The following is a 25,213-nucleotide window of genomic DNA, read 5'->3' as shown; positions in this document are numbered from 1 at the left end:
GAAGAGATGTTGAGGAGTCACGTAAGTGACGGAGCTCAGAGTCATTAGCTTGTTGTGTAGCCAATTCTTGGAGGTTGAAAGGAAATGATGTTGAGATAGAGCTCTTGGAGCGACTGCGTGTGATAGCATCCACGCGACTGAGGGCGTCAGCTGGTGAGTTGTCAACGCCGCTGACGTGGCGTATGTCAGTTGAAAACTCTGAGATGAAAGCGAGCTGGCGCACCTCACGTGGAGTGTATAATGATTCAGAGCGGCCGATTGAGTAGGTGAGAGGCTTGTGGTCAGTGAAGATTGTGAAAGAGCGGCCTTCAAGTAGGTGTCGGAAATGCCTCACGGCGAGAAACATGGCGAGCAACTCACGGCCGAAAACACTGTAGCGTGTTTGTGCGGGGGTCATGCGTTTTGAGAAAAAGGCTAGGGGCTGCCACCCACCGTTTACTTTTTGTTGCAGTACCGCTCCGACCGCAGAGCTGGAGGCATCCGTCATGAGCGACAAAGGATAGTTGGGGTTGGGATGAGCTAGCAGTGTGGCATCGGCCAAAGCATGCTTGATAGAATTGAAAGCTTCATCTGTTGTGCTGTCCCAGGGCAGTGCGGTTGACGATTGTTTGCCGCAGAGCAAAGGCTCGAGGGGTTCCAGCAGCATAGCACAGTTTCTAATGAATCGGCGGTAAAAGTTTACCAGGCCTAGAAACTGGCGCAGCTTAGTGATTGAAGCTGGCTTGGGGAACTCCATGATGGCTTGCACTTTGTGAGGAAGAGGGCGGATGCCGTTGTTATCCAAGCGATGGCCGAGAAAATCAAGCGATGGTACTCCGAACTCGCTCTTGGCAGTGTTGACGACGATACCATTTGCTGATAGGCGCTCAAAAAGCTGATGGAGATGTTGGAGGTGCTCTTCGTGGGATGAGCTTGCCACAAGCAAGTCGTCAACGTAGGCGAAAACGAACGGCAGACCACGTGTGACTGTGTCGATGAACCGCTGTGATGTCTGTGCAGCATTTCGGAGACCGAAAGGCATTCTCAAAAATTCAAAGAGGCCAAATGGGGTAGTAATTGCTGTTTTTGGAATGTCTTCTTGTGCGACAGGAATTTGGTGAAAGGCTCGCACCAGGTCAATTTTGGAAAACACTGTAGTGCCATCCAGTGCCGACGTGAAATCTTGAATGTTAGGCAGTGGGTACCGATCCGGAATGGTTTTTGCGTTCAGGGATCGGTAGTCCCCACACGGCCTCCAGTCACCTGATTTCTTGGGGACCAAATGGAGCGGAGACGCCCAGCTGCTGGACGATGGTCGTACGATTCCAAGTTCTAACATGTGTTCGAACTCTGCTTTGGCAATTTTGAGTTTGTCCGGGGCGAGTCGTCGTGGGCGAGCAAATACAGGTGGACCAGTTGTTATGATGTGATGACGTACATCATGTTGTACGGGCTTTGTCCAGTCTGGTGGTCGCGTGAGGTTGGGGAACTTTTGAAGGAGGCAAGCAAAAGGATCACCAGCAATTGCTGTGGTTGGGGCGACTATAGGCGAGTCAGAGGAAACGACGCCATGAACAGACAGCAACGTAGCAGTGTCCAGCAGGCGTTGGCGTTTCACATCGACGAGCAGTCCATGGTGGTCCAGGAAATCAGCGCCAATAAGAGCACGGCGAACATCAGCGACGAGGAAAACCCAACGGAACACGCGGCGCAGGCCAAGATTCAGGGTGAGGGACCGCGACTTGTAAACAGGTATCCTGCTACCGTTGACAGCTTGAAGATAGGAGGTCGGCGGTGTAGTTCGGTCGGAACGTTGCGCGGGAATAATGCTGACCTCCGCCCCGGTGTCTACCAGGTATTGCTGGCCTGTGGTTCTGTCCATGACATGAAATAGGCGACTTTTGCTTTGGCCCTGACCGGTTGTCGCCATTAAAGGTCGGCCGGCTGGTTTCCCTGCCATGCACAAGGACGGAGGCAGTGGCGCGCCTCCTGCCCGAAGCGGCGGTGATAAAAGCATACCCGTGGTGGCGTTTGAGACCGGGAGCGTTCTTCTCTTGGACGCCGTGATCTACTCGAGCTGCGGTACCTTCCGTGACGGGGTGAAGTGCGATGACGCTCCGCAGCACAAACTAATTGTTCAACGCGATTGCAGAGCACGTCGATGGGAGAATCGGCGGAGGATGATGTTCGCGGCGCTGAACTCACAGTGGTGCTTGATGATGCTACGTTGCACACCGCTGGCGTCACCACCTCCATGACTTTGTCCGCCAAGCTGGCCAGGCTGTTGAGGTCCATCACCGTGGCTGTAGCGAGTACCATCTGAACGTTTACTGGAAGGCGCTGCATGAACAGTTCTCGCAGGAGGCGGTCATCGCTTACTGTTGTGTTGTCGCTCATGAGCTGTCGCATACGGCGAAGGAGCTGGCTTGGCCGACGGTCACCCAAGTCCTCTGCGGAGAGCAACTTTTGCATGCGGGCTCGCTGCGATGTTGTTGTGCGCTCGAGAAGGGCAGCCTTAAGATCGCTGTATGGAGTGGCGGGAGGCGGTCCAGAAAGCAGGTCGGCAACTTCTTCTGCAGCAGTAGGCGACAGTGCCGAAACAACTAGGTGGTACTTGCGTTGTTCCGTGCGAACGCCAGAGAATAAATTGCGATTCCGCTTGAAGAAACCAAACTGCAGGGTTGCGGTCCCAGTATGGTGGGAGTCGGATGGAAACTGCAGAGACGTCTTGTTGCTCGGTCGTACCCGTAAGTTCAGTGTCTGGTTGCATCTCGTTGCTGTGCATGGCTCCACAATAACTTCGGCAGTGCCGCGAAGAAAACTACGGGTCACCACTTTGTAGAGCCGTGGTAAACGAGACGGACACACGTCTTTTCGGTAACAAGGTCAAGTTTATTCTGTCAAAAGAGAGAATTGAGCGGGCGCGCGCAGCGCGCCGGAAGTGGCGAGGGCTTTAGACAGCGAGAGGAGAAAAGAGGGAAAAGGAGCATAGAGAAGTGCAGTGCACGGACCTAGTGCGAAAGGAAGGCAGTAAACACAGTAACAAGAAAAGGGAGCTCGCGCACGACGTTCGGCACAGTGAGTCGGATCATGTGTCCGTGTGCCTGGTGTCCAACACTCGCGAAGGTCCGCTTACGGGAGGCCCGCGGGACGCCCCGCGGAGTTGTTTATGGCTGCGGGGGTGGTGCGCAGCTCCATCGCCGCGCCGCTACACTTCTTTTACACTATCGTAGCACGTACACGTGTTACATCAAACAACCGCGCAGCCTTCTCAAGATTGCAGTTGGCTTGGTCTTGTCGACGGCACAAGTATAAGAACGATGTCCGATCTTCAAGCTAACGCCAGTGGCTAGCAACATAACAGAGAAGGTTTCGGCCAATTATCAGCTATTAGTTGCAATCGAACAACGTTTTCGTGAATTGGGCCATCGGCTGACTCGCGGCACTTGTAAAACTTGCGCAACATTGTACATGATTAGTTAGGCAATGTACGGAAGACGTTTTCTTCAGCATTCTTAAAGTGCTTTCTCTCTGGTTTTTGAAGCGTGAGACAGGGCGTACAGTTGCCGGCAGGAACGTTAATCAATGTCCCAGCGGGTGTATGTATGTATGTACATACACCCGCTCAATGTCACGAGGCAAGGAGCCTCTGAAAGCTGATGCCTAGTGTACTTAAAGTGTCTTGATAATCTTTGCATTTTAGAAAAGTTATGGGCGTTAAGTGTACTGACCGAGTAAAAGGCAGCGGCGCAAGCGCAGTTTTGTCCTAGCTGATTTGTGAAACAATGCTTGACCAGTTCGATCATATCGTTTCTTTAGTAAGGCAGCATGGCTGACATATATAGTGTAAAGAAGTTGGAATTGCCATGTGAAATAGCTCAGATCCATATAGTGAAGTGCACATGTTATAAATATTCCAAGAATGGGCACACCTGCCCTACTATAATAAAACAGAAAAAGAAGCATGCTGTTAAAGCGAGCAGCTTTGCTTTTACATTTGCAAACAAAAATTCTGGTGACAAAAACGCGACCCAGAAGCGAAGCTGAGTTATTTTCATTTGGTTTGCGAGAAATAGACACGCGGACGCGTAGAGGAATTTCGAAAGAAGGAATTACGTCATTAATAATGCTTTCTCCTGTTAAACTGATGCGGAGACTAAATTTTCTGAAAGCGCCCAATAGAGTGTATACAAACTCTGCGAAGTGAGTGAACAGTTACTGAGCTACTGAGTTACTAATACTGAGTTACTATGAACAGTGACTGTGCTATTAGTGTAAACGAAAACGACACTCCTTGCGTCTTGATTTACAATTACCAATAAAGATAGCACGGAACTTTATTTCGTGAACATTTCATTCACTATCTGTTTGCTAGTGTTTGTTTATGCTTATGCGCTGGGAAATGCTATATAGAGAACCATTCTCGTCCAGTTGTTTCCTTTCTTTCCTTCAGATATGTATGTATGTATGTATGTATGTATGTATGTATGTATGTATGTATGTATGTATGTATGTATGTATGTATGTATGTATGTATGTATGTATGTATGTATGTATGTATGTATGTATGTATGTATGTATGTATGTATGTATGTATGTATGTATGTATGTATGTATGTATGTATGTATGTATGTATGTATGTATGTATGTATGTATGTATGTATGTATGTATGTATGTATGTATGTATGTATGTATGTATGTATGTATGTATGTATGTATGTATGTATGTATGTATGTATGTAATAATTCTGGGTACGCACGCACGCACGCACGTGCGCGTGCATGTGGAATTCATAGTGCGCCCACTCTTGCCCACCTCTTGACAGTTACAATGCTTTAAACTAATGCTTCCCCGCTTTTTCCGGTCGTCTGCTGCTGACAGCGCCTATGTTGACGGCCGCCGCTGCAATTTCAAGTGCGAGAACGCTGGTCGAAAAGAAGAAATGCAGATAGCGAGTAAAAGTGAGAAAATAAAAATAGTTGAGCGAGTACATGTACCAGGTCGATATACGTAAGATACAAATGAAAAGCGTCCGAGTAATAATTTATCTGGGGAAAGAAACGCACAGCATAGAAATCGGAGACTCTAAAGAATACGCAATAAGCGCAGAACACGCAAACGCACAGGCACTTGATACCCTTGACGTGTTCGCTCTCGTTCTGGAAAGAAAGTACGCAGATGTATAAAACCGTACACGCTTCGCGGCCATGCTAGCCAAGTAAAAAAAAGGAAGAGAGAGAGAAAGAAAGAGAGAGAGAGAGACTTTGTCGAGCGTGAGAACTAGACGCGTCATGCATGCTTTGTATATCGCCTTTATGTGCAGCAGAGAAGGTGACAGAGAGAAAAGGGAAGGTGCGCTACAAACACTCTTGCATCTGGAAAGCGATAAGTTGAAAACGTTAGGAGTCCCCTTGCGAGAACAAGAAAAAGAAAAGCTGGTATAGGCGCTGCCAAGGACTAATGCACGAAAATTCATTTTCGCCCTTATGCAATGGTCGTAATAATATCCAGGGCTAAAAGATGTTTCTGAGGTTCGTTAATCTTTTTATAAAGTAAACAGGAAAAATGAATCTTGCTTGCGAAGCTGCCATAAGCTATATATAGATCTCATCTTGCGCCATTCGCAAAGGAAAAAAAATCAAATGGTCTTTTACTTTGTTCCTTAGCCTAAGAACTGAGCTCGCAAGCCGTAACATTTGAGGCACTCAGAGGGACGTTTGATTGAGCGGGATTGATAACTTGCACTTAGAGAATACCAGAAAGTTAGCGTGAGTGGATGCTTGCAAAGCCAGAGAAGACGCGCACTAGTAACGAGGGTGGCGATGCCGCCTTGAATATCTCGCACTATATTTCCGAGACGTCATCAAATTTGACAGCGTATGCCATGGAATAGTATTTGTTCATCGACAAGCAAGCGCTACATTGCGCTTTAAACGTACCAAAGTCTCATTCTGGGAAGTTTGAGAGCTCTGTCGGCGCGAAAAGGGAGGAAGTGTACGAGTTTTGCACGTCACATGTCGACAGTCACGTTTGTGCACGACAACGCCGTATTGATTTGAACGACGAGCAAATTAAGTGCTTCTTATATAGCAGGGTGGTCTGAATTGCCGCTGCGCCTTCCGATAAATGTACGGTTAGGCTGTGTAGGATCACATAACATATTTTCCGTCGCTTTACGTTTCACATAGAAGGGTCCTAATGTCCGCATTTGCGATCAGAATGACGCCTTGAGGTGGGGGACTTACTTACACGATGGATTTGTATCGTCTTCGCGTCTCATGCTACGAATGCACTTTTAATCTTCCAATATTCTTGGGAGGCTTTCATCGCAAAGAGGCGCGCTGATTCGTTCCGAATGTGGCCGCCTATGTCTGTTGTGTCAGGACGGTGAGCTCTGTGGGTGTAATTTCATAAGCCACCGCATAAATGCGGAGTAGCATGTCGATCCACCAGGTAGGCCTCCCCAATTTTTACTGAAGAGTCTCGCCTTCTCCCTGAACTTTTGCAAGCCTCGTAACTTTTGTTAGCCTCTTTTATCGTGTGCGCTCCTTTTTTTCGTTTGTTCTTTTGTTTTGGAGAGTATTCTTTGTGAATTTAGCTATATACCATTTTATCAGCGAGGAGGAACAGCCTCGAACCAGCGCACCACGCCGCTATCTTCTTCGCCCTGATATGTGCATGACATTACATGACAAAAACTCTATTTAGTCCTGAGGAACTAAAATCTAGAGGAGCCGAAGGCTGTTAAAGATTAAGTCAGTGGCTCCGTCCACGATGGGAACGGGAGACGAAGTCCCGCCGCAATGTCGTGGGCCCTCTAGACAGTTTGGGGTTGAATGTGAAGATTGCTACTCTTGAGGGATTCCTCCCGTTGCTCTTTCGGGATGGGTGGAAAGGCGTTAAGGGCTGGGCACAGCCAGAGCATGTGATCAAAAGAGCGTGAGTCATGACCACATTTGGGGCACGACTGTGAGGGGTCAGGATCTATCCTGTTAAGAGACCGAGGAGTGGGATACGAACGGGTTTGCAGAGGTCTGAGTGTGTTAGCCCGAGGTTTGTTCAATTTGGGGTGGGAGTGAGGGGAAATGTCCTCCTGCCCAGACGATAATGGGAGACAATTTCGTGGAAAGTACATAATGGATCTTTGTGGATGTTGACCTCGTTCCCAGCCCGGCTATCCGCGACAGCGCGGTACGTGAAATCGCGCGCTCTCGGGTGAGCCTGCTGGTTAAGATTACATCCGAGCGGGTTAACTGAGCCATCTAGATGGGCTGGGAACCACGATATGTGGTATCCTCCTTCACTGTTTCCCGAGTTTTTTGAAGTGCTTTGTTCACAATACTGTATGTCTGTTCAGACATTAGGGCGATCGAGAAGGATCTAACCGCCGTCCTCGAATTCGAGAAGATGATAGGGGGAACTTTTGCGCTGTGAAAAGCCAGAGTGATCGCCGCTTCCTCCACCACATGGGCAAACAGTATAGACAGAGGCTGCATTTTGCCCCCCGCGTCTACAACCGAGACTGCGAACCTATCGCTATTGTCATATCTGGCAGCATCGACAAAGAAGGCACCTACTTTGTGCTGATTGTTCTTTATAAGGATGGACTTGGCCCTCGAGAATCTTCTACTCTCTTTATGCGCTGGGCGGATGCTTCGCGAGACGGGGTCAACCACGATACCAGTTCTGGTTTCCCGGGTCAACTATAACTTTATATATATATATATATATATATATATATATATATATATATATATATATATATATAGTTATAACATTGGGTATCCCGGCGCACTGATATGTGCAGATCGCTGAATTTTGCTAGCGCAGCTTCGAACGGTAGCAGTTTGTTTGCAAATTATTGTGATTCTAACATGTTCCCTGTATGATTGCTGCGATGTGAGATGACTCAATCTCAGCGGGCTGCTACTGGGCTGTATTCAGCTGCAGAAATAACGGTATACGTGGACGCAGCCACATACGCCAGAGCAGCTGGGTAGAGCAACAGCAACGCGGTAGCAACGGTGATTGATTCGAACCTACGCGAGATCACCAGCGCATCACTACAAGGCTGTACGATAGTCGAGGCTGAAGAAGCGGCCGTCGCTCTAGCGGCAGCGGAGGGATATCGGTCTAAACGGTCTCTAACAATCATTACAGACTCGCAAACAGCGTGCCGCAACTACCTACGCGGCAGAATAGGGCACGGAGCGCTCCGCATACTCCGCTCCGGGAGACCACATAACAGCACGACAAACAAAAGAAGAACGAATTAGGCATACGATAGTATGGGCGCCGGGACACACGGGAGTGGCAGGGAACCAAGAGGCGGACAGGATAGCTCGAGGGTATACTTATTACCGAGCATCCAATGTAGGCGACCTTGAGGAGACCGAACCTGTACCCCAAGACTATTCGGCGATACTAGATTACTACAAGGGCTGCAGAAAGCGGTATCCACCACCGCACAACTCCCTTAGCAGAGAGGACTCTGTCGCGTGGAGGCAGCTACAAACGGGCTCGTACCCGAACCTAAACGTACTCAACAAAATTTATCCCACACAATACAATGACAAATGCCCCTGGTGCCAAGAAAAACCCACGCTGTACCACATAACGTGGGCATGCCAGAAGATAGACGTGGTGCCCGTTATACCAAACCCGAGTGCGGAGCAATGGGAGGGAGTGCTCTCCAGCGATCGCCAGGTCGACCAAGAAGGTCTGATTCGGCGAGCACAACTGGCAGCAGCATCCAGCGGAGCCCTGGACTAAGGGCAACCGACCATTGTGCTGGAAGATGGACGATTCCATCTGAAGACCGCAGAAGACCAGCGAATCTAGAGCTAATAATGTTTTTCACTCACTCACTCACACTCGGAAGCGAATGTGGAGTGTATCTTCAATCACGGGGACTAAGTGGACTCCACCGCTGCGGCTGCAGACTAGCGTCGGCTTTGGATTGCCACCACAAACAGAAAGCATTCGACGCCATCAGATTCGCCGCGTGGCGTGTTTTGTGTTTTCAGTGAGCCCACGGAGACGGAATCCGGCACGCACGGTCAAACTAGGATATGAACGACGGGCGCGTAATCGAGTCGGTCAACTAGCGCACGAATGAATGAAGTCAACTATTCCTTCGTGCACGCTCATTAAATTTATTATTTTCAAATGTGTTCCAAGATTATCACGTTTCGCAACCGATCTTCCGGTATAAGTTGACCGGGGACCTATTATGAAAGCAGCACGCGCCGAGGAAGAAAATGAAGGTATTTTCTTTTTAGTTTTGTATAACCAAAGACATGTCTACCGTGAGCCGGACGCCCCTAATTCACATGGCATCTTCCTTGCATCTGAATCTGGCCGACAAGCTGCCTCACTGTATCACTATAAAAAATAATGTCGCTTGTCGTAGTTGCGTATTAGTTGGGCGTTTTTCAGTCCTCTCGACTCGGCGAAGCGACCGTGCACAGGCACCACTTGAGATCTAAGGGTGCGCATGTTCTTTGAACGCGTTTGGTGCGTGGTTTATCGCGGAATAATACTCGCGGCCATTGCCCCCATGGGCCGTTTTATTGGGTACTTCATTTTAACATTCATTCTGGTCAAGATATTTTGCAGTTCTTTATTTTGTAAAGCCTAATGTCCGGCTGGCAGGTAAATGATGCTTAGAAAGTCGTACCCCGAAAGATTTTACGAGCCCGAAAGCTAGCAAAGCGTGTTTACTCGGAGCTTCGTTAGTTGCCTGGATTTGGATGTACGCTGGTACGGTTTATCGCATAGCACACCTCTGATTGCTGTCACCGGAGTGATACCTTAATACGGTTGAAGTATAGAAATAGAAAAATTGTTGGCAGCCACTTCAGCATATGCTGAAGATGATGAAGGCGAAAGAAAGCCTGCGCGCTCACGACATTAATTAAATTACTTGAAATTCTAATTAGAATGCGTTGTTACTTCCTGTTACTTTTTTTCTCCCATCAAAGGTTGCGGGCTAGAGTACATTAATTAAATATATTTCAATGAACTCACCCTTAGTTAACGCTGCCTTAATTAACACCAAAGGTCGTAAGTTCGACTCCCACTAAAGGTCGTGGGTTCGGTTATCAATGGTGGCACCATCAATTGTGGTGCCGTTGAAGTTTGGTCCCACCAAACGTCGAGGGTTCGGCTCCCACCAGAGGTTGTGGGCTCGAGTGCCTCATTTAACCTTTCCTTAATTAACACCAATGGTCATGGATTCGACTTCCACCAAAGGTAGTGGGTTCGAGTGCCGTAATTAACTTTGCCTTAACACAGAAGTCGTGGATTCGACTGTCACCAAAAGTCGAGGGTTCTACTCCTATCAATTTTGGTGCCATTGAACTTCGATGCCATAACGCCGGATGGTCAATTTTTTTTATAACGCCGGACAACGGGTTTTTCGTCTCATGAGCCACTTAACGTTTTCGCCTTAATAACACGTTGCACGTTTGTTGCGTATCGGCATTGTTAAGGCTTGACTCGCCGCCTGTTTTGATTGCGCGCAGAGTTGTGTCAGTGCCTCTAGGCCCGTTGCCGTTCGATATTGCGACTCTATCGAAGCTCAAAGCTTAGTAACGGCACGCTAAGAAGTTTTCCAATCGCAAAAAACTTGTTGATACCTCTCAGGAAAACGCGTAAACATGCCACTAGTTGTAGACAGCACGTTCACTGAGCACCCGCTAGCGCGTTCCCACATACGAGCATGGCGTCCGACGATAGACGGCGCTGCGATCACGGCGAATGGCGGCGCCTTCGATAAAGCGGTCTATACGATGTAGCCTTCTTCTCTGCTTCATTACGCGGTTTCACTGTTTTGCTATATGCAACATTTGCTTTGCAAAAGTGGCACTAAAGAAGCCTTATAATTCCCACCTTTGCCAGCCTTCCATAAAAAAAAAAAACGTGATGTACGTACCGTTATATATTACTGTAGCGCCGTGCACTTGTGTTTTGTAACAGTTTCGTAAAAGGCGTTTCTCTGATAAAAACTTACGAAGAATTAACCCCAGTTGCTATCTAAGAATACCTTTAGCATACTTTGGGAGGTGGTTATTTGTGGCACTGTGTTGCACAATCAGTTATGGGTCGCGCTCCCATCACCACTGTAAATTACCCGTACCTGGGGAAAACTTACCGGTACTTCGAGCGCCACTTGCCAGAGGCCATTTCGGAACCCCTTGCTGAATCTGCGATCGACCAGAGGCGCAGCGCCTCAACGACACCGTCTCAAAACACTGGCTATCACGAGCGAAGAATGCGAAAACGCTCCCATCGCCGCCATGTCACCGTGCGGTACCACGTATGTACCACACAATACCACTCTGTGTTAGACTGCACTATCTTCGGAGTCGGCCCAGGATAATGTTTCGGAGTCGGCTCAGGATATAGTCGCAAGCAATCGTGGTTAGGTCCCAAAAAATGTTAAACGCATTAAAAAGAAGAAAAAATGAGCGTCTGCTATGTTTCAGTCGTACACTATATATGACATTATACTATGTGATGTAATCATGCCCAGAAAAAATAGAACAAATAACACCGTGTGTGTTGGACCCCTAAGCAAACTGCCCTTACACGATGAGTTACCGCGTTGCCGATAACCATATATACGAAGACCCGGTTTGGTTATAACAATAGGATGTGAAAAATAGTGGGCACTTCTGCGCCGCTATCTCGCCTGCGCGCCATTGGAAAGATCTGCCCTAGATATCGTACCCCTGCGAGTCCCGCTAAATTACGGGCTTCCCCACGCGATGACATTTTTATGAGGCCAGCCGGCGACGAGCTCGGTTCCACACTTAGGCGGCACACGCAGCTATGTCGACTTCGGTGATGTGGGCCGCTCTAGGGCAATGACCTCCACACAGCCTTTCCTAAGCACATCGGCACACTAAGGGGTCCCACCACCTTAGTCTACACAGCCCGCTTTCCCCGATTTTCCTATCTGCTTTCACCGATCCCGAAAGTTAAGCCTTGAAACATTGCTTGAAAAATTAAAAGCTGCAAAAGAGCAATGCGCCTATGAGTGTTGCTATGAACGCTTAAACGGAAACAGCGAGCGTTTCGTTGTCGTTGAAGCTGAGATTAGAAACTCTGTTGTTCTAAGCAAATTTGTGTGACCCTTTCCCAGCCAGCTCCACCTCGGAGAAAAACTGGGAGGCACACAAGGATTTATAACCCTGTGGCGTTCACGCCGAAGGGGGACTTCGACATGCTATATAAGCTATGACTCACTGGGGCGGAGTGGTCTGAGATTGGCTATATTATACTAGCCGTTGGAGTAGTCGTTCTCCCCGCCCTGTGCATGGGCGCCTGATGGCGAGAAATTTGTGGCTCCAATTTCGGACATGACGTATGCGGGCGATAGATTGTCCACCGCCGTTCTTATTTGCCGCGGGCATTGCCTTCATTCCCTAGCAGGAAGGACATTTACGGGTGATCATGGCTTTGGTGTGGGTATTGTAGCTTAGCGCGCGCCATGGTTATTGCAAATGCTGGCAATTTTCGTCGCCGGCTTTTCCACAACTTTTTGGTTGCATAATGAATAGAAAGACACGACGTCCAGAAATGAGTTAATAAGACACAAGCATTCACGCAATGACGTGTACCTAGCCTCAGCGCGCTTGAATAGTAGAGCAGTGCAGCGTTCGCGATAAGACAGTCGATGCAATGTGCACCTGAATGTCAGAGAAAAAGTTAAATAAATAAATAAATAAATAAATAAATAAATAAATAAATAAATAAATAAATAAATATAATAAATAAATAAATAAATAAATAAATAAATAAATAAATAAATAAATAAATAATGCAGGCAACTGAATAAAAAGTACAATGGAAGATACAGAGTAATACTCAAATACAAATGTAGGGATACTTGGGCACAATGAATGCGGGAGTTAGTACAGACATTGTGCCTACATTTGAATAAAAAAGTACAATGGAAGATACAAAGTAATAATCAAATACAAATGTAGGGATACTTGGGCGCAATGAATGCGGGAGTGAGTACAGAAATTGTGCCTAGGAAAGCTTGCACTCACGCCACACGCAGGCACCGTCGCGCACACTCTTCGGCCGCCTAGCTTGGCGTAGACAATAATTTATAGGACTCACGAAAGTGCCGTGAAGGAACCCATCCCTTTATCGAGAACCGATGCAGCAACAAAGCTTCGCATACGTACTCGCGCGTGATTCCCCATGATCCATGTGGAACACGCCAGTTTTCCGGCATACTCGATCAACTGCACCGCCTGCACGCGTCCCTCTGACTGCGCGTTCCATCTGGACTATTTCGAATCGAGACAACTGTTCTCTGCCGACTATGGCTAGGAGTGCCTTTTACGAACGTATTTGCTTGCGTCATCGGAATGACTGACAGGGCTACCTGTGATAGTTGCGGCAGCGAGGAACCAATCGATTATATTCTCTGTCATTGTCCTCGCTACAGCTCCCAGAGACACTCGCTCGTGACGGCTTTGGCACGCCTCGACGACCGGCCGCTTACTGAGCAGACGATCTGGCAAGCTGATGCGGTCTTCACACCAGAAGGCGACGTTGTCACTACTGAAGTTCCTCCGGTCAAGCGACCTGTTTGAACGACTGTGACACTCCTGCGTTCCTTTCTGTGCGTGTGTGTTTGCGAGTATTTTTTTAATCTCCCTCTCTTTCTATATGCGTGTATTTTTTTCTTTATCTTTCTGTCTCGCCATACCCATTACCCAGCGCAGGGTAGCAAGCATCACAGATCGCTTTGAAGGTGAGGCCCGCGTGGGCGCGCACTTTGGTCACATCGCAGATCGCTTTCAAGACACGTACGCGAGCGCCAGCAGCTCGTCCCTGCGGCGTCCGCCAAAGGCGTGTACTATGGCGCCCGCGATTCGTGTGACCAACGCCGTAGTAGACGTCGCGGTTGTTTCCACTCTGTACGGAGCGGCGGGTGAGGAGGACATCGAGACATTCTATACTCCGTTTCATACATCAGGTGCAACGCTGCGCAGGCTGGAGATACTTTTTGCAGAGGCTACGTTCGCACTTAGAAAGAGTTTGGTGTCTTTTGATTGATTCTTCTGAAAATGTTCTTTGTATAAGGTCAGCTCTGAATGAACATAAGAATTTACCCTTCGAAACAAATCAAAGCATGTGCTCATTCACCTGCTAACACTTTTTTTACATCAGTTTGATTTTCTTTGTTTTTATTTGCAGCCCGTTGTGGCAGCCTCAAGTGATGGCACGAAACATAGACGGAAAGCAGCGAAGCATAAACAGAGAGCGCGGAGTGATAAAATTTGGAGAGCGGACTACTTGCGTAGTTTCGACAGCGTTGCACCTGATGTATGAAACGAAGTATAGCAGCATTTTGTTTAGTTTTTTTTTGCGTGGTCATTGTATCGATACTGGTTAGACAGGCCAAAGTGGGGTGTACAGGGTAAAGAAGGAAGCGCTCTCGCATTCAGAGCTGCTGGCTGTACAAACGCCTTGAGCAGGACAAAACCAACTTGCTGGGTACGACACGAAGGCGCGGGCGCTAGTAAGGCGTTACTGTGGCCTGAGAGCAGTTTATATTGACTGTACCGAAGCGACTAGACAGTCTTTGGAGGAATGCCTACCTCGCCACCGAAAACCGCAAGTCGGGTGCACGGATGCTCTACGAAAGAGTGAGACAGCAAGCCCTACGGAAGCGGAAACAGACCGCAAGTGCAACACCTAATCAAAAAAGAAAAGAAAGACAGGTGCAGCACCTGTCTTTTCTTTTTTATTATGTTAATTCAGGTTTGTGTTGAGCGCTCGCGCAGTGTTTGTTAAGCCCATCTTTGTATACAGTCCCCGTTGAACTATTGTATAAAAATACACCGGTGTCTAGCCCTGTATCTCAATGAATATTAGTGTGCTCCTAATTCATGAAACCCCTCGTAATCTAGTTGGTGTAACGTTCCGCAAAAGAAGCAGGCAATTTAAAAAAAGAATGCCGCAGGAGACGTCGCTGCACCGGGTCCATGTGGCCCTATATAGGAGGTATAGACTCGGCACAACGCCTGTGATTTGCCAGGCAACGCAAATGCATAGTGTGTCGAACGGGGTTGTATATGACAAACCTGAGCAACACTGGGCCGAGAAAGAAAAAAAATGGCTGTGGCTTAGCTAAGGTTAAGCCCAGGATGCGAAGCATACTAGCCTTTATTTTAGTTGTTGAACCACTGTTTAGCCTGGTGAACTGCTGTTGCTTGGTTATATTTGGTTCGGCTAGACGAAGAAACAACTCATGCGTTACTCTGCTTCGCCTTCAAGAGTGGAACGCGACAGCGTTCCCGTCGACCCGCCAAGGGGTGGAAGACAATGGGCTATGGCGCAGCGACTACGCGCCCCGCATTGGACGCGGTGAGCGTCAAGCAACGCAGCGTTCGGCGCGGCAACGAAATGTGCGCCTGAGCAAGCGACGCACTCCTGAGCCTTAGAAACAGCTCGTTTCTAAGGCAACACCACATTCACTAGAGGCGCTTTTGTACCGCTTTGAAGCATCGTACTCGTGGCTCAGTGGTAGCGTCTCCGTCTCACACTCCGGAGACCCTGGTTCGATTCCCACCCAGCCCATCTTGCAAGAGTTGAGCCAAAGCCACCTAGAAAATCAGTCTCTGTAGCACGCCGCAACCTTCGCTTCTCATTCCAACGAGCAGCTCTGTCTCCAGGAGGCATCTCACCTCGTGAGTGTGTAGCAGAGGCAAGCGCAGCTGCTTATATACCGCCGCGACGCCGCGAGCGACGGCGCGAGTTGGAGTCCCGTTTCTCCTCCGTCGTGACGTCACGGTGTCACGTGGTATTGAAGGCGACACCGCCGCGCCTGAGGAGCTGGGTTGAGCTCTCGTAATATGCTTCGCATAAAAAGAAAGAATGGCTGAATGAATGAATGAATGAATCTTTATTTCCAACAAGGAACGTGCATGATCGTGTGGCCTAAGTGCAAAGACAGAATGAAATGGCTGAATAAGGGATGGCAAGAGAGACCACGAGAAAGAAAGAAAGTACGGAACCGCACAAACTTCAGCTATGTGTCGATAGAAAACCAGCAAAGAGATGCCGTTGAAAGGCTTTGCATCAAATATTTGCTTCCGTTTTCCAGCCCTATCACGTCCTTCATTATCCGCGTAACAGCAAACATACATTTCTCTGGCTAGAACCTTGTCGAAAGAAATTGTGTTTACGACTTCGTCTCAACCAGATACAACGCTACAAAAGAAATGAAAAAAAAGGAAAAAAGAAGCAAGGAAGGAAGGATGGGACAGGTAAGACGGATGAAACTAAACATTTAAGGAGGAAGTTGTAACGAATTACGATCCAAAGTTCTCTAAACCAGTTTCCCCTTCGTGCATTAAAGAAGTATTTATCAGCAAGGAGTGGAAGAAATCGTGTGTATTTTTACTGCACAGCGTCTGCATACCGACGCAGCCTATTCGTCGATGTCGAAACGTTGCGTGTCCCTCCTTTCAAATTCCAGGCCAGGGGGCGCTAATGAACTCGGCCCCGCGAACTGCGCAGGAGCCATCCGCTAACACAGTCAAAATGAGATGGGCTTGCAAAACCGCGCGCGCACGTCTATAACAGGTCGTTTCCTTAAAATTTGAGAAATGCAGCGAAAGCATGCTTTTGGGACTGTTTTGGCGTTGTTTCGTGCGTGACTTACTGGGATATTTCTTTTGGTAATACAGCTGTGTTTTCGTGCCTAGTATTCTAAGCATAGAGATAAATGGGGTACGCATTCGTTGCAGTCACAAAACGTAAACGTTTCCGTTTTTTTTTCTTCTTCAGAATACGAGTATATTTATGTGCTGGCGGTGTGAAGAACGCGACTCTTGTGATTGGAACAACAGGCATGAAATATGTATATAGCGAGATCACAGCTGCTGTGATGAAGCTGAAGGATGTTCCAGAGGTCAGACGCTTTCTATAGTTTCTTTTAATGTCTTCTGTGTTTGGTTTTTACAGAGAGGAACTGTATCCAAAGTGACCTCAGTCCGACTCAGACCGAGTCACGCTGATATTCTCTATATTTGTTTAATATGTTTTCCAGTCGTTGAAGTGTTTTTGAGATGAAATAAGACAGACTGGAAAGACGCTTGCGACTGAGGTTTATCGGAGCAATGGTGCTGAGAGATGGAAATGAGGTAGAGCGAAAACAAACTCTATCGCATATGCATGTTAACATAAACTTTAACTGAGGCATACCGCCTCCCTATACTAGAGAGAGGAGAAGAAACGAGATGATAGGCAGATGAGTTTACCAGAATAGCTGTCCGCTGGCTACTCTTCACTGGCAGGAATAGTAAAAATATAAAGAGAAGAGAAACGCATATATGATGTACGAAGTGCCTGCTTCCCCTTGTGTAAAAAAAAAGTTTCATAGGCTTATTCACTATATTCAAATTGATGGTGACCGAGGACACGTGTGGCTTAAGGAAGTTGAGGGCATTGACACCTTTGGGAACGATTACGCAATTGCCCCGCTGGCGGAACCACCTCTCAATGAGCTCCGTAATGTTTCGGTGGTTCTCCTTAGCCTGTCGTGCGAGCACGTACCAGCATGGCTCATATAATATTAGCCACGTTGTAGAGGTATTCTAGACGTCAGTCTTACCCTTGACTGAGTGTGAAGAGAGGTTCTCAACAGAAGCAGTTATTATTTTTTTTTCGTGTGCGCGTCATTCACAGCAGTGATAATGCGCGTCAGTTTGCCCGATGCTAAAAAAATTTAAAAATAAAAAAAGAAGGAAAGGAGGGGGGGGGGCGCTTCCGCAGGAACTCGCTACCAATTTTTTAGAGTGCGGGTCCACTTGTGACATACGAAAGAACCAGAGGGCGCTTTTTAGGAAGTTTATTTGACCCTTATGAGCGCCTTTCTCTCGTTTGCCACGGGATTTCACCTGTTTAATAAGGCCTTAAGCTACCTGCTAGGCGGCTTCCAGTGCAACGTCTGCTTCATTTAGGTATGCCACTTGATTTAATTGGCACATTAGGCGCTCGCAAGACTTTCTGGCTGCTATCAGTAACCATTTCAAACCGATGCATTCTTTTAGTACGTTCTGAATGAGCTGAATCGCACATAAGTGCAGGTTATAGGTTGGTAGGGCATGGTAAAATCGGTGATGACTGGAGAGGTTGGAAACAGTACGCCTCCGACTAGTCCATTTCACTTCTATGCAAAAAAAAAATACTTTACAATAAACAAATAAACGTGAAATAAAAATAACACTTTCAAATACTCACACATACAAAAATAAAAGAAAATTAAACGACACATAACGAATGCGAGCCACTACACAAACTCATGCCTATGCATAGTATTTCGAGCACATGTCCGCCCTTAAAAAAAAAAAGTATTTCGCTGCACTGAAAGCCATTCTATGAAGGTTACTAACTGGCGACGCCGATAAGGCAGCTCGGACGTCAAACCAAGAAGACCGCTGCGTCCCCATTCCGCTCTCAAGGACCGACGCCGCGAGACAACTTGGCATTCTGGCAAGCACGATCTCCTTAGCAGAGTGGAATACCGTACATACAAGGCGCACAAGACTGCACCGACTAGACCCATCACTTCAACTCAGACCTCCAGCCGGTGTGCACCGCCGTGAAGCGTCTCTTCTGTGTCGGTTATGGCTTGGAGTGGCCTTCACGAATGCCTACTCAGCTCTAATTGGAATGGCTGATAGTCCTGCATGTGATGTTCGCGCATGCGAGGAGAACATTGACCACATATTGTGCCATTGTCCTCAATTTCAAGCACAAAGACAGTATTTGTCCGACACATTGAGGAAACTGAGTGAACATCCTCTGAGTGAACATCGTCCTCTGAGTGAACAGACAATATTACCGCACCGTCCCGACCGATCATCGGCTCAGAAGGCAGGGAAGGCACTTTTGTGTTTTCTCAGAACTTCCGGTTTGCTCGAGCGACTTTAACTGAAGTGCTGTCCGTACACGTACCTACACCTTCTCTCTCCCTTCTTTCTCTTCCCCTTCTCCCTTCCCCCAGTGTAGGGTAGCCAACCAGACTATTGACTGGTTAACATCCCTGCCTTCCTGTATTCTTTTCTCTCTCTCTTACTAACTGGCCATGGTACAAGTCTCCAAGGGACGATGTATGATTGCTCAGAGCCTTGAAGTTGAAGCGCATCTGTTGCCTTTGCTGGACGTATAATGGGAAGTCCAGCTGCACATCGGCTATGTTCTCGTTCAGAACTCCACATGAACGAGACGCGGAACTCGTGCGATGGATGCTATAAAGAAAGTGCTTTACCACACTTCGCGATGCCATCCTATACACAAGAAATTGCGGTCCAGGGTTAACAGCATGCAAAATTGATTTTTTTAAAATCTTTTATCAAACCACACTGCTGACGATCTTATCGCTGAGAGCTTTCATAAGATGTTTGTGCCTTCATGGCTGAACAGCGAAATGGTGCGTTCTTCTTCATGTTCGTGTGTACGTTTTCACCTGTTCGTCCACTCGTTCATTTCCAAATATGCCGGTGTGACTGGGAACCCACTGAAATGCTGTTTCGTGACCGCGAGTTGACGCAACTTGTGTCAGCGCAGCGATTCGTGAAACTTTCGACTTTTTCTTCATTCCCTCGATCTTTACAAAGACTCGAAGCTCTGCATACATAAATGTCTCTCCTTTCTTTCTTTCTTTCTTTCTTTCTTTCTTTCTTTCTTTCTTTCTTTCTTTCTTTCTTTCTTTCTTTCTTTCTTTCTTTCTTTCTTTCTTTCTTTCTTTCTGTTGGAACGTGACTCGTACTTCCGACAAGATTGTCCTGATTAAGAGCCGGTAATCGTCGAGAAAATGATAAGCGATGTTTTGTTGGTATGTTAATTATGAACTTATGACCTTTTGAAAGATCTCGAGAAGCTTCAATAACACATTTTCCCACAGATCTGTCCTCGTAAATGGCGAGAAGTTTAAAAAGTCACTGCCGTACATATCCAAATATATTGATCAGAATGAATGTTTCAATGCGCATTTCGAAGTGCTTAGCATATATAGGGATAAAAAAAAGAAAGTCGCTCAGAAGCTTGTTTAAAGCCTTAGTACACCCCAGCTGTATCTTCTCTGTAGCTTCAACGCCTTTTCTGCCTGTCTTATGACATTGTGAAGTTTTTTCACCGCAAGAAAACATGACACATTGTTCGGCGTCAATGAACTGTAGTTTGCCTTTCAGCTTTAAATATGGACTGCAGTTATTTTTACCCGCTTATGACTGCAGCAAAACGAGGATGGCGCACGTATATGAGAGGTTATTTGCTGTCGCGCTCACAGCCGAAACCATTTCCATTACGAGGCTCCCACGAGACTCATTTATGCAGAAAAAAAAATGCCTATACATGCGCTTATGGGGATCACGGTCGTGGTCTAACCATGGTGTAGTTTCTGCAGTTTCTTTTGATCACCCACGCACAGGCCAGGCGTGCCTGTAAGTTCCGAATCAACGAAGCGAATGTGATCAATAGGTGTGATTGTCCGCACTGTGCCGGGCACGTTGCCATCAACGAGTGGTGGTATAAGCATGTGGCGCCATGCGGGGTCATCGTTGAATAAGTGCCGAGTCGAGTGAGCAAACACTTTGTGAGATCGAAACACCCCGCATTCGTTGTTTTGTCGTGCACAATAGAAAGAGGAAAAGCGTCTCTGAAGCTAATTTGCTTGAACCACATAGTTCGCATACCTGCCACGGTGACCGATATCGACCCGGAGCCTTAGCTTTCCTAAATTTCTTTGACGCTGGGTCATAAAACATGCGGTTGTGGCTGCCCACAGGTAACGTCGCGCCCGGCCACATACCTGCGTGCTTCCCACAGATGTGTTTGGCTGCTATGCACGAGGTCGCGGAATCGAATGCTGACCGCGGCGGTCGCATTTTGATGAAAGTGGAAAGCGGAAACACTGGCGTACTTAGATTTAGGTGGAGGTTAAATCACCCCAGGTGGTCCAACTCATTTCGGAGTTCCCCACTACGGTGTACCTCATAATCAGATCGTGATTTTGGCACGCGAAATCCCATAATTTTAATTTGAATGAATCCCCTCTGCTGTATATTCGATGCCTATTGCTGTCATCACACGCTCACGATAGAGTGGGGCTGTTCTTGTCTCTTCACTGTACAGGGTTGGCAGACAGCGTCACGAATCGCCGCGGTGGCGTAGTGGCTTTGGCGTTGCGCTGCTAAAACTGAGCTCGCGGGATCGAATCCCGGCCGCGGCGGCCGCATTTCGATGGAGGCGAAGTGTAAAGACGCCCCTGTGTCGTGCATTGGGTGCACGTTAAAGAACCTCAGGTGGTCGAACTTAATCCGGAGTCCACCACTACGGCGTGCCCCATAATCATATTGTAGTTTTGGCACGTAAAACCCTAGAATTTATTTAGACAGCGTCGCTGTTTTGGTTGCGTGGAATTGACGTAGAAAACAACGATCTAAGGAATCGGGAAGGTTGAATGAACGAGTTAAAGAAATTAAAGGACTGGGAGTATCTCAGGCAAGAAGCCAATAGGCACCCTGCGTTGTTTAGAGTGCGCTACGACGTTTCCCTTTTCGCCCAGCGTCGCCTACACCGGCCGCTAGAGAGGCGATGAAAATGATGCGCCATCCCCAAACGATAGCGACTCACTTTTCGTCACTCGTCTGAGTGTTATGCATTGATATTTGACGAAATCAAGCTCACGATTATTCACGCTATTGATATAGATCGCGAACATGTGCCTGCAGTTATATTCAGAGTAGGAACGCTTCAACGTTTTCAGAACTGGAGTAACTTGCCTCGGGCTAAGCGACCTAAAGGGCCGCGGCGAATGTATACACAGTCTATACCGTTTTGCTTTTTCCACTCGTTAGGCTGCGCGTTCAGGCGCTACTGTCAACTCTGAAAAGCTTCAGCGCAAGGTGCCTATTGACAAATGACCGCTGACCGTACCCCAGAGTTTCACCTGTAGATGGCGCATGAGTCGCGCGCAAACTGCACTGCAGGATGCCTTTAGCAAAATTTGAAAAAAACATGCCCATATGTGCGGGTGTGCGCGTGTGTTTTGGCTTCTTTTACCTTCGTGTGCGTTCGCACTGTTCATTGTGATAGATATTTCAAAAGGCCATACGGTGTGCGCCGATGTAATAAAGAAATAACTGTATAAACCTGCCCTCAGCCTTCTCATTATTATCACGCTTCACTGGCTCTCTATTTTTGTTTATTTACTCGATAAGTCGATTCTCCCAACCGCGATGGTTTCACGTGCTTCCAAGTTTACCCGTCAGATCGAAACGCTAGCGCAACAGAAATCACGGTTGTATGCGGAGGTCGCCGGAGAGTAAGCCGAAGGGTTGACCGCCGCCCTGTCGCCGGAAAATTGCAGGCGGCGCCAGTTTATACATCCTAAATGGTTTAGGTTAGATTATAAAGTTTAAACAACTATAAAGTGCGTCCACGCAGTAAAATTATTTTCACATGTTTCTCTGAAGAACTAACCGTACATCGCCACAAGGCAGAAATGTACCGATAACCGAAAATCCACGTGTCGTCTCCAATAAAAAAGAAAGAAAAGAAAAAGAAGAAGAAAGAAAAGCAAAGAAAAGTATAAGCGATAGAAACGCCTCACACTATTCGCAGAATAATTTAGAGAAAAGGAAGGTTGCCGTCTTTCGATTCTGCACGTGTTTTCCTTTCGCAGTCGGAATGGGAATCCGTACGCAGGGGAAGCCACGCAAAACGCGCTCCAGAATGGATCGGCTTGGCTTGACATCTTCTATTTACGAAGACTTGCTTCCCTTTTGGGTGCAATAGAATGCAGCTTCATGCAGGATGTTCTGCGAGGAAGGGAAGGAACTCTATTCTGTACTTCTGTGCAAGATTTGAGCGGGAAGTGGAGCATCCAAAGAGAATTCAAAACGATGTTCAGACTGTCTATTCACGTATCGCTTCAAACAGCAGTGAAAGCAGTGCCGGATCTAAAATTGAATGCGCCCTGTGGATGCTTGTTGATCGAACGAGAAGCCCGTGCGAAGTTTCCCTTCCGGCACATGAAAGGTTTCGGCAGTGTTGTGAAGCACTCAAGTGCACGAAGAATCGCCTACAGTGCTAAGAAAAAAAAAAGTATCAGATCAGAACCCTGCCCTCCGTAACAGGAAAGCACGTCCTCTGAGCGATGAAGTCTGCGATCAGCATTTGTGTTCGGTCACGAGCAATATCAGAATTTTCTTTTTATTACCGGTTTGGCAAAAGAAAGTACAATGTGGATATTACATGGCCACGAAAAAAAACTAGTTAATGCCGGACCAGCGTGTTGTGATAAAAACGATGTAGTCTAGTCACTTTGTCCAAAGCACTTAGCCAATCAGGAGGATCACTCTGTGCACACAAAAATTCGCGTATATATAGCACGCTTTCAATGAAGTATTCATGTGCTGGGGCCTGAACAATGCGCTCATGTCTAATATCCATACGCGTTCGCCACATGATATGCATGCACAGAAGCATTAACAGATCGACAGGCGCTCTCTCTGGTTCCACGCATGGCAGGAAGCGTATCCCCAAAGCACTTAACGGCAAGTCATTTTTAAAGCTGCGTTTCAGAATATCCCACAATAATACTGCGGCATGGCAGTCCAGAAAGATATGCTCGATCGTCTCCAGTTTTTAGCATATAAAGCAATTCACAGACCAAAGTACAAGAATGCCTTTGCTTTGCAACCACGGTTTCACTGGGAGAGTACCTGTATGTAGTTAAAAAAATAAAGATTTCATAGAAGCTCTTACCGGCATTCTTTTAACTCTCTTAAGAACATCTCGTTCTGAACCTAAAACAAATACTGTACGATAAAACGGTACAGGCAAGAATACATCAAGAAGATCTTTATACAACTTCTTACTAGTAATAGCGGCCAGATATTCACTAGAAAATCTCACTTTTAGTATTTGGGAAGGCGCGACCACTTCACGCAAAAAAAACAGTTAAAAGTATTGGCCCCGTGTACATGGACGACACTACATAATCAGCTAATGAATCGCGCACTCGAGCTTGAATCATTGTTCTCAGAAAAGCATCCTTTTGATCACGCAAAAAAAAACCTGCTTACTATCTGTTTGAGGAACAAATGTGACAACCCCAGCCCTCCATTCAACACTCTATGGAACAGATTACTACGACCTGTACGTTCCCATGTTGAAGCCCAAATAAACGTCACGAATACTTTATGGAGCTTTTGCACAGACATCCTCGTCAGACATAACGCTTGCATCACGTAAAAGATTTTAGCGACTGAAAACAAATTGCGCACAATGGCTCTTGCAAACATTGAAAATTTATGCCCTCCCCATGTGCCAATCTGTGTTTTCACTCGCACTACTTCATTGTCCCAATATGAGAAGGAACACGAAATTTCTGCTCGAATCTCACCAACGAAAATATGCCTATCATAAATAAATAGATTCCCAGTTGAACATTTTGTCTCGTGACACGCATCTTAAGACCTAAATAGAAAAAAAGGGCTGATAGATGGAGTAGCACACGTGGTATAAAGTTATAAACAGGGATAAGGTGCCTCAGAAAGGCTGGCCAATGGTTTCAATAGGAGGACCTTTTCGTCTTGACGAAGATTATCCCTGTTTATAACATTTATACCACATCTGAAGGCTTGACATTCGTTTTCAGCCACTAGGGCCTCTGAAAATTTAAAGGTTTCTTTTATATATAAAGGATATAAAGATATAAAGCCAGATATAAAGGACCACGCGGGGTAACGTGGCCACGCGCTTCGAGCTCTTCAAAGTTCGCTTTTTCTAAATACGGCTAAGCGCTCCATGAACGGCGGTGAGGAATCCCTTACATGGATGGGCATCCCAGCATTGTAAGCTTTCGGGAGCCCTGCCACGCAGTGTTTTGTTTGTTTCGAGCGCATATCTATGCGGTGGTGTTCGAAAGAGCAGCTGCGCATTTGGCGTGGGATCCTCCCAGCGCCCAAAGCATCCTAGCCCGTCATATATGCACACAATACGGGATCCTCAGCAAACACGGCGCGTTCAGAGAAGGCAAATGCAGTTTCTCGCTGATCTCATGCCGTGCCTGTTTTCTCCTGCGCTCATTGATTCCATATTTTATCTTTGACAAAATTGAAATCTAGGATTCATCATTGCGGCCGAAGGGTATTCAACAGCTAGATGACTGGTAATTCACGGTTAG

The 25,213-nt window shown here is 47.1% G+C and overlaps 1 pseudogene; it reads right to left on the bottom strand.

Annotated features, from left to right (window-relative positions):
• Positions 1–1,228: 1,228 nt before the first annotated feature.
• On the bottom strand, positions 1,229–2,764 carry LOC135898361 (uncharacterized; annotated as a pseudogene).
• Positions 2,765–25,213: the final 22,449 nt, after the last annotated feature.

This window comes from Dermacentor albipictus, chromosome 4 (genome assembly GCF_038994185.2).
Source record: "Dermacentor albipictus isolate Rhodes 1998 colony chromosome 4, USDA_Dalb.pri_finalv2, whole genome shotgun sequence".
In the NCBI taxonomy this organism is placed as follows: Eukaryota; Metazoa; Arthropoda; class Arachnida; order Ixodida; family Ixodidae; genus Dermacentor; species Dermacentor albipictus.
This window is presented reverse-complemented; position numbering and strand designations above follow the sequence as displayed.